The following is an 11,259-nucleotide window of genomic DNA, read 5'->3' as shown; positions in this document are numbered from 1 at the left end:
CCAAGTTCTCACCTAATTGGGAGGGTCTCTATATTGTCAGAACATCTAGTGATAGTGGTTATTGCACACTCGAGGGCTCTGATCACAACCCTATTAACAATGCCTGGCTGAAGTCCTACTTTTGTTAAGCTTGGTTATCCCAAACGAAAATTTGTCTTTCTTATTTAGTTTGGTGCATGCCTCACATTTATGGAAAATTAAATCATGGCAAGAGAGAGAACAAACAAAAGAGAAAGAAAATCACAGCTTTTCTCATTCAATGTTTTTTTTAATTACAATTGTGGAGTGCTCGACTCTTACATACATCAATAACAAAAAAGCAACCTACGAGTCTAGTCCGCATACGAGGACAACAGTGAGTAATCATCGTCGAGCTCCTGTGAGTATACCACCATCACCGCCAAGCTTTCTCGCTCCCGTGCGAGCTCCCCCTCCAACTTTTCAATGTGAGCTCGTGTTTCCTGAAGGCGTGGTGCGAGCAATCGCTGCTGGAGACATTTCTTAGCCACATATAGTCATTTTCGCAGCTATGAAACAGGAACCTCGAGCCTCTGAACATCATCCAATAGGAGTGTAGCCTCTTTGACGAGGTTTTCATTGGTCAAGCCCTGTTCAATTTTCATAAAAATCTCTAAAATGTTACCAAGGCATAAAAACATAGATTGTCGTACATATGCATGGCGCGATGATAGAAATTGGGACACCTCAGGGTGGTGCGCGAGAGCCATCTCGAGGAGCTATACATAGGCCCGAGGGAGAGGCATGCCCATCCATTCCACCTCCGCACCAGCAGCATGTGTTCTCGCGCCACTATCAGCGATTTGCTCACTTCCCAAAGTTGGCTCACTGAATGGGCGCGAGGCCTGTTCTATTTGAGCAACAACTTATTCACCCCCTGAGCCTGTTGTAGTTTGCTCAATAATAGGAGGTGTGGACTGTCTCGATTGGGTACCCACGGCATCCACCATATGGGTCTTAGTTCGAGACTCAGGGAGGTCTCTAGATGTATGCAAGTCTATCGAGGGAGAAAGTGGGGACCCCCCCTCTGTTGAAGCTTCACCATGTGTAAGGGAGTTTTGCTCTGTCCTTTGTATTTCCAAAGGCAAAGTTTGATCCTCGTCATCAGGAAAACCATTTCTCTCGGCAGCCTATTCAGCCATGTTTTCATCGCCAGAAGGCGAAGGCCCTCGCACCTCCATGGGAGAGCTCCGAGCTATTTTTGCACTTTCTCGTAAAGGTACCTCTATGCTTTCACCCTTGGACGACTCAATTATAGGCTCATCTTGAGGAATTGTCACCTCAAGAGTTAAAGACTCAGACGAGTGCTCACCCCTTGTGGGGAAGTCCTGGCGAGCAGCGTTCTCCCCTTCCCTTGGTCGTTCTGCCTCCTCAGTGACATTAACATTGTTTTGCGGAAGCTGATGTACTGACATAATCTCGCATCATCTCCACCACCTCAGCAGCGTGAGTACACACAGACATGTCTCGAATGGTAATGAGAGGCGAGACATCCAGCGCCAAATCTTTTATTTCTTCTTCCTTTGCTTTTGCTGAGGTGTCCTCCTGACCACAACAATATAAGACGTTCTCACATAAGGCTTGTATAAAGTCAAAAGTAGGTAAATATGGAAATTCACTGTCAGAAACTAATATATCACCTGAGCTTATATCGTGGATAGTGGTGTCAATTCCACCATTTCGCACCTGGCGAAGCCGGCGCGCCGCACCTCGCCCCGACCCAAAGGCAGCAGCCATAGAGCCATGCTCTCCAATGAAAGGCTATTCTCCATTATCTTCAGAAGTGTTAACATTCTCACTCTCAGATAGTTCATCCACGAGTGGAATTCTGCTTGAGGAGGCCATGGGTCGAGATGTGTTCGGCGCTGGAGGCCTCACACTCTCCTCCCTCGCGGTAGCAATGGTTGGTTCTGCAGCGCTCACAGCTGCTCGCTTTCTGGGGGGCAATGTTTACACACAAGGTGGCTCTTGTTTTGCGCCTGCGGGCAGGCGCTGGGACTGCCTCGGCCTCAAGACTAGCGGTCATCGCGGCAGGCTGCGAGGATTCCCCTTGCTGCATTACGGCCGGTGCAGGATCAGGGGCAAAACTACAGAGGGCACCCCTGTCAAATGCTATAAGGGGCCTCAACGAGTGTAATACCCCCTAATTTCGGAACACGGGTTGATCAAGTCCGCGCACAAAATTAGGGAATATCAAAACAATTAATGTATTTAAACAAGCACAGATTACAAAATGAAATAAAGAATAAAATAAAACGCTGAAGAAATCTAATTAATAGTAAATCCATTAATAACTTCCAAATGGTTACAGTTCGGGAATCCCGTAACTCAAGGACCCCTTAACCCAAAAGTTACTTTGTAGAATTCCAACCAAATAAATACTAATCTCAACTGTAACAATAATAATATCCTACTTGTAAATAAATAGAAAGAATGGATAAGTCCTCCAGCTGCGGATCCTCAACATTGAGACTTGACCTTCTAACAACCTGAAAAATAAATCGCGGGTTAAACCCTACGAACAAGTTCCCTCTACCAAACCTCTGAAAGCCAATAAACAAATCATCTATATCAAAACAAACCCTAATAAAGTTTAAACTTTAATATACCATGCTATAAATATATATAAATACTTGTATACAATACAATAATCCTATCTATTAATAGGTGCAATTAAATTGTTAAATCCATTTACCAACGATTAATTAATAATCAGACCTAGACCAAAACCATCATTTATAAGTTTCCTATAAAATAAACTCCACTCACCTTAATTCCAACCTAACCAGTAATTTAACATTTTAGCTATAAATTACATTTAAATGAATAATCCACTAAAATCCAAAACCTAGTAATACTTTTGATTGTTTAAATTACATGTTCAGAAATTTAAATTTTCACAAATCATTCATGTCTCCACCCACAATATTTTATTAATATATACCAAGTAATACACTAATATGTAACCACTAGATTATTCTAATTTAAGAATATCTAACTTAAATCCAACTCATACCTACCGTACACATAGATGAATTTAATCATCTAACATACATAACAATTTAATTTTGCTATAGCAATTCAACCATGCTATTATGAATATATTTATCTATATATTGGCAACTCAACCATGCCTCCTCAAATATATATATTTATACTTTTAATTAGCAATTCATCCATACTTTCCACGTATGTATTTTATCTATACGAATAATAAGGCAATATATTTAAGCCTTTGGCAACTCATCCATGCCTACAATTCAAGCATGTACCAACTTTAAACTTAACTAATAAGCTAAATCACACATACACATCTCATGCATATAATAAGCATGTCAATAATTAATAACCCATATATTCAGATACACCAAATAAGACTTATAATAATAATTATCTTAAATGATATCCATATACACATATATTATGTAATATATACATATATAATATCTTCCATACTATATATACATATACAGATGTATATATATATAACTACTTCCTTCCATCCTAATCGCGAGTTAAATAAATCATATACTCATGTACGATTATAGATAAATAACTAAATAAATAAATAAATAAATATATATATATATATATATATATATTCATTTCCTTCTATAATAATCATTAATTTATTCTGTTACACACGCTAAAGGCTACCACATATCTTAGCAACACTCTACAGCCTTTAGAAAAACTAGAACACCTCGAGACTTATTCTAGAACCTCTCCGGACTTTACCGGACCTTTTCGAGACACCAAATACCTTACCACGCGCCTCTACACTCTCCGAAGCACCTTGCACGCGCTTCCACACATCTTTCCACGCACGCACGCGCTCACACGCGCCCTCACACGCGCTAGAGAGTGAGCGCACGCTCACACGCGCTGCCACGCGCGCGCACGCGCGGCCACGCGCTGCCACGCACGCTGGCTATTCCTCTTGCTGACGCGACGCGCTCCTATTGGTTAGTTGTACCGCGTCCCTGCTGGTGCGCTGCAGCGAATCAATCCACCATCATCCACCTCATCCAACGGTCTAGATCAGCGTAGCCATCAACATATTATACACCCTAATGCACTGAATCAATCTATTATGTATTTCAAAATTCAATGCCCCAGATTCACATGCACATACTTTTAGCATAGGCCGCACCACACTGGAATATCGCCCTTCTAAACTACCACCAGTGCGTAAACATATACAGTATATATATATATATAATTAATTTGCACATATATAATTATATATATATAATTCTAACTATCCGAATTTTTCAAAAAAAATATCAAATCAGTCCAGAAAATTCTAGGAAAAATCCACAAGCTTAATTTATTAATTTTGGCCATAACTAAATATATGTAATTATATTTTGGTCCATTTAATTTAATTAATCACGCTACATAAAGTTAAAACAAACTATAAGAAAATTTCAGAAATAATATTTAATTAACCTTCCCTCACATACAATATTTAAACTATCCGAACAATTCATACATATATTCACATGTTTAAATCTATAAAAAAAAAATTTCAAAAAAAATAAACATGCTCATCTAATTCGATTAATAATTTAATTCAATACAATACAATTATTATTTCAATAATCAAGGTGATAAGTTTATGAGTTCTAAGAGGAGAAGTAGAGAAGAACTCGCCTTTTCTTTTCCAGATCCGGTCTCCTCTTACGTTCTTTGATCCGGCCTCCTCCTCGTTAGCCCTTCTTCTTCTCTCTCTAATTTTCGTATTTTTCTAACGTGAAAAAACTCCTAACCCTAAAGTCTTATATGTCTATTTATACACATCCAAAAACCTAAATCCTTTTCCCATTAGGATTATCATATAAAATAAATAATATTTATCTTTTAAATAATATATATACATACATATATTTTAATATAAATATATATATATTACCTTCCATATATAACCATTAGTTAAACAAATTATATATACCTATATATATCAATATATAATTATATTGACATATATGCCCCTACACATGATTAATAATGAATTAATATACACATGTAATTATATAGGTATAATTATGCAAAGATAATTGTTAAATATCCTCCCAACCACGGGCCTTTACCAATTAACCCAATAAGGCTTCCTTCAAGCCCAATACCACATCCGTTGGTCCAACTTCCTTTAATCCCAATCCAAATAACTTAAATACCTAAAATAATGAAATTAAATTTAATAGCTACCAATAATTAACAATAAAGTTACACCAACATAAAATCACGCAAATCAAATAAACACTTCACTAACTAGCATTCCACAAATCAAACACCATATAAATTTAACAAATAAAATTACAAAATATAATTTAATTAAAACAATACAATTTACCTACGCACTTAATTAAATAAAACAAATCACAACTATCAAGCACCTAATTAAATAAAACAAATCACTTAAAAATAATAATAATAATATAATATAAATTAATTTAATTAATAAATCCTTTTTACAATATCGGGGTATTACATTCTTCCCCCCTAATAAAAGGAATTTCGTCCTCGGAATTCACGAATCCATGAAATGAAATTTTGATTATTTGTCCCAAACTTTCATTTTCCCTTATTCCACTGTTTGCCATGTAAGACATTTAATATGTAAATATCTATAATAAAATCCTCACAATTGTGTAAATTACTTAAACACCTAGTGGTGTAATATACTAACAGTCAATGATTTGTATATATATGTATAAATATATATCACCATCATAAGCCAAAACCATCCAGATACTAATGAACATGATGCACTTAGATCTACTAAGTCATTTCTACATCTACCTTGAAATAAAAAAAACATACCTCAATTCTTCTGAGGTACCCATGCATTGCAAGGTGTGGCATTGTACACCATACCCTGATGCAACTGTTGTATAGGCTGTCCCTGCGGTGGCGGTGGTGCCGGTAGGGCCCGAAATGTCTGAGCCTGCACACGTGGAATCTGTGGAGTAGGTAATGGTTGCCACTGTCCCTGTTGCCCATGCTGTTTCTGAGCCAACCCAGGACACCGTTTGGCTGAATGCCCATAATCTCCACACTTATAGCAATGACCCCTAAATATATTTGACTGCCCCTCCTGGTGATTACCCTGTAGCTGTCCCAATCCAGTCTGCTGAGTGGAAACTCCCTCTCTCTGAACTTCTGAATTACCCTTGTGCTTCTTCCAAGGCTGCTGGCCCTGGAATCTGCCCTTATCATTCTGTCGGTTCCCATTATCATTCACTTTCGCAGCTGGCTGATTAGCAAAGTCTTTGCCACCCCGCTTCTCAGCCCTAGTCTGTCTGAAATCCTCATTCAGCTGATAAAGCTGCAAAGCTGCGTCCACCACTTGAGCATAAGTAGTGTAGGCTGGACTACCAGTAATAGCTCTCTTGATAGACCACATCAGTCCCTTAACAAAACTGTTGCGCTTCTTCTCCTCTGTATCCACCTCCTCCGGTGCAAAGAGAGATAAGCGTGTGAACTGTTGTTCATACTCCGCCACTGTCATGTTCCCCTGCTGCAGATTAAGAAACTCAGTCTTCATGGCTGCCCTAACTGCATAAGGGAAATACTTTTCTTCAAAGCGTGCACTGAACTCATCATAAGTCAATGCCATCCTCTCCTCTATGGTGGTAACTGACTCCCACCACTGCAGTGCATCCCCAACTAGCTTGAAGGTAGCAAGCATCTGCTTCTGAACCTCCGTGCACTGAACCAAGCGAAGATGTCGCTCAATGTCCTGTTTCCACTGGTGAGCTGCTCTCGCATCGGTGGAGCCCGTGAACTCAGGTGGACTCCCTTTTGTGAAAGAACTCCTGGCCTTCTCCCAAGTATCAGTCTGAACAACCGGTGCTGGTAACGGTGCCGGCTGTACCTGAGGCTGATTCCGAAGTACAGCTGCTACCCCAGCTTCTATAGCCCGAGCAATGAGGTCATTGATGTGAGGATGATACTCTGGATCCCTGCCCTGAGCTTCCTCTTGCTCCTCCTGAAGCTGACCCTCATCCTGAAACCCAAGTCGTTGCTGCTCTTCCTCTATTTGCTGACGTTGCAGGTGTTCTTGCTGCTTACGTGCGGCTCTCCTCTGTCGACGGTTCAGATTCTGTCCTCTTCCAGTGTTAACCATGCTGTTAACATAGAACGACAGTCATCAGTACGATTTTAACGGACCGTAAAGGAATACAATGTATCCTAAACTTAAGCTCTAAAGAAACGAGTACACAAAGCGGAATTCACATAACGAAAGACACCCTAGGGACACTTGAACCTGGAGTGCTCTGATACCAACTGTAATACCCCCTAATTTCGGAACACGGGTTGATCAAGTCCGCGCACAAAATTAGGGAATATCAAAACAATTAATGTATTTAAACAAGCACAGATTACAAAATGAAATAAAGAATAAAATAAAACGCTGAAGAAATCTAATTAATAGTAAATCCATTAATAACTTCCAAATGGTTACAGTTCGGGAATCCCGTAACTCAAGGACCCCTTAACCCAAAAGTTACTTTGTAGAATTCCAACCAAATAAATACTAATCTCAACTGTAACAATAATAATATCCTACTTGTAAATAAATAGAAAGAATGGATAAGTCCTCCAGTTGCGGATCCTCAACCTTGAGACTTGACCTTCTAACAACCTGAAAAATAAATCGCGGGTTAAACCCTACGAACAAGTTCCCTCTACCAAACCTCTGAAAGCCAATAAACAAATCATCTATATCAAAACAAACCCTAATAAAGTTTAAACTTTAATATACCATGCTATAAATATATATAAATACTTTTATACAATACAATAATCCTATCTATTAATAGGTGCAATTAAATTGTTAAATCCATTTACCAACGATTAATTAATAATCAGACCTAGACCAAAACCATCATTTATAAGTTTCCTATAAAATAAACTCCACTCACCTTAATTCCAACCTAACCAGTAATTTAACATTTTAGCTATAAATTACATTTAAATGAATAATCCACTAAAATCCAAAACCTAGTAATACTTTTGATTGTTTAAATTACATGTTCAGAAATTTAAATTTTCACAAATCATTCATGTCTCCACCCACAATATTTTATTAATATATACCAAGTAATACACTAATATGTAACCACTAGATTATTCTAATTTAAGAATATCTAACTTAAATCCAACTCATACCTACCGTACACATAGATGAATTTAATCATCTAACATACATAACAATTTAATTTTGCTATAGCAATTCAACCATGCTATTATGAATATATTTATCTATATATTGGCAACTCAACCATGCCTCCTCAAGTATATATATTTATACTTTTAATTAGCAATTCATCCATGCTTTCCACGTATGTATTTTATCTATACGAATAATAAGGCAATATATTTAAGCCTTTGGCAACTCATCCATGCCTACAATTCAACCATGTACCATCCTTAAACTTAACTAATAAGCTAAATCACACATACACATCTCATGCATATAATAAGCATGTCAATAATTAATAACCCATATATTCAGATACACCAAATAAGACTTATAATAATAATTATCTTAAATGATATCCATATACACATATATTATGTAATATATACATATATAATATCTTCCATACTATATATACATATACAGATGTATATATATATAACTACTTCCTTCCATCCTAATCGCGAGTTAAATAAATCATATACTCATGTACGATTATAGATAAATAACTAAATAAATAAATAAATAAATATATATATATATATATATATATATTCATTTCCTTCTATAATAATCATTAATTTATTCTGTTACACACGCTAAAGGCTACCACATATCTTAGCAACACTCTACAGCCTTTAGAAAAACTAGAACACCTCGAGACTTATTCTAGAACCTCTCCGGACTTTACCGGACCTTTTCGAGACACCAAATACCTTACCACGCGCCTCTACACTCTCCGAAGCACCTTGCACGCGCTTCCACACATCTTTCCACGCACGCACGCGCTCACACGCGCCCTCACACGCGCTAGAGAGTGAGCGTACGCTCACACGCGCTGCCACGCGCGCGCACGCGCGGCCACGCGCTGCCACGCACGCTGGCTATTCCTCTTGCTGACGCGGCGCGCTCCTATTGGTTAGTTGTACCGCGTCCCTGCTGGTGCGCTGCAGCGAATCAATCCACCATCATCCACCTCATCCAACGGTCTAGATCAGCGTAGCCATCAACATATTATACACCCTAATGCACTGAATCAATCTATTATGTATTTCAAAATTCAATACCCCAGATTCACATGCACATACTTTTAGCATAGGCCGCACCATACTGGAATATCGCCCTTCTAAACTACCACCAGTGCGTAAACATATACAGTATATATATATATATAATTAATTTGCACATATATAATTATATATATATAATTCTAACTATCCGAATTTTTCAAAAAAAATATCAAATCAGTCCAGAAAATTCTAGGAAAAATCCACAAGCTTAATTTATTAATTTTGGCCATAACTAAATATATGTAATTATATTTTGGTCCATTTAATTTAATTAATCACGCTACATAAAGTTAAAACAAACTATAAGAAAATTTCAGAAATAATATTTAATTAACCTTCCCTCACATACAATATTTAAACTATCCGAACAATTCATACATATATTCACATGTTTAAATCTATAAAAAAAAAATTTCAAAAAAAATAAACATGCTCATCTAATTCGATTAATAATTATTATTTCAATAATCAAGGTGATAAGTTTATGAGTTCTAAGAGGAGAAGTAGAGAAGAACTCGCCTTTTCTTTTCCAGATCCGGTCTCCTCTTACGTTCTTTGATCCGGCCTCCTCCTCGTTAGCCCTTCTTCTTCTCTCTCTAATTTTCGTATTTTTCTAACGTGGAAAAACTCCTAACCCTAAAGTCTTATATGTCTATTTATACACATCCAAAAACCTAAATCCTTTTCCCATTAGGATTATCATATAAAATAAATAATATTTATCTTTTAAATAATATATATACATACATATATTTTAATATAAATATATATATATTACCTTCCATATATAACCATTAGTTAAATAAATTATATATACCTATATATATCAATATATAATTATATTGACATATATGCCCCTACACATGATTAATAATGAATTAATATACACATGTAATTATATAGGTATAATTATGCAAAGATAATTGTTAAATATCCTCCCAACCACGGGCCTTTACCAATTAACCCAACAAGGCTTCCTTCAAGCCCAATACCATATCCGTTGGTCCAACTTCCTTTAATCCCAATCCAAATAACTTAAATACCTAAAATAATGAAATTAAATTTAATAGCTACCAATAATTAACAATAAAGTTACACCAACATAAAATCACGCAAATCAAATAAACACTTCACTAACTAGCATTCCACAAATCAAACACCATATAAATTTAACAAATAAAATTACAAAATATAATTTAATTAAAACAATACAATTTACCTACGCACTTAATTAAATAAAACAAATCACAACTATCAAGCACCTAATTAAATAAAACAAATCACTTAAAAATAATAATAATAATATAATATAAATTAATTTAATTAATAAATCCTTTTTACAATATCGGGGTATTACAACGAGTGGTCCCTCGCATAGATCACTAATGCGTTCGCACGCTGAGCAAGACTTTGACAAAAATCTTTCCAGCTCGCTAACTCTATAGCCCAGAGTGAGCGAGCTGCCTCTGTACACCTAGGAATCCTACCCCCCCTTGGTAGGAAGAGAATGCCAATCCCTTTGCGAAGCAGTCCAATGTGATCTACTACAAATCTCGCAAGCTACTCTCATAGGAGTCCTTGCCCTCGACAAAGATGTACTGCGAGGGCACCCCTCTGTCATAGCCAAATTGCAGAGGCACTCTATGAGGATTGTATGTCTTTGATATTTGGCCACCCTCCCAAATGGCGGGCAAATAACCAGGGATAGTCATTAGCAGAAACACCAGCACCTCGCTCGCGTTTAATCGATGAGCATCTGCTGGAATATGCTCATCGTTGTCAAAATACATGGGCAGGGTCAATGCCCCAAGTAGGATCGCAGTATAAGGGTAACTAACAAATTGGAAGCTTTGGTCTAATGCATATCCTAGCCTTCCTCGCGGAGAGCACCCATGTCATCTCATCCCTCGCACCACCTCTTCATCCATAGCCAAGTCTGCAGGGATGTAGGAGTAAGACTGG

This window comes from Cornus florida, unplaced genomic scaffold (genome assembly GCF_030987335.1).
Source record: "Cornus florida cultivar Cherokee Brave unplaced genomic scaffold, ASM3098733v1 CherokeeBrave_3.0.0_Hap2_Chr11, whole genome shotgun sequence".
Lineage (NCBI taxonomy): Eukaryota > Viridiplantae > Streptophyta > Magnoliopsida > Cornales > Cornaceae > Cornus > Cornus florida.
Note: the sequence above shows the minus strand (reverse complement) of the source record.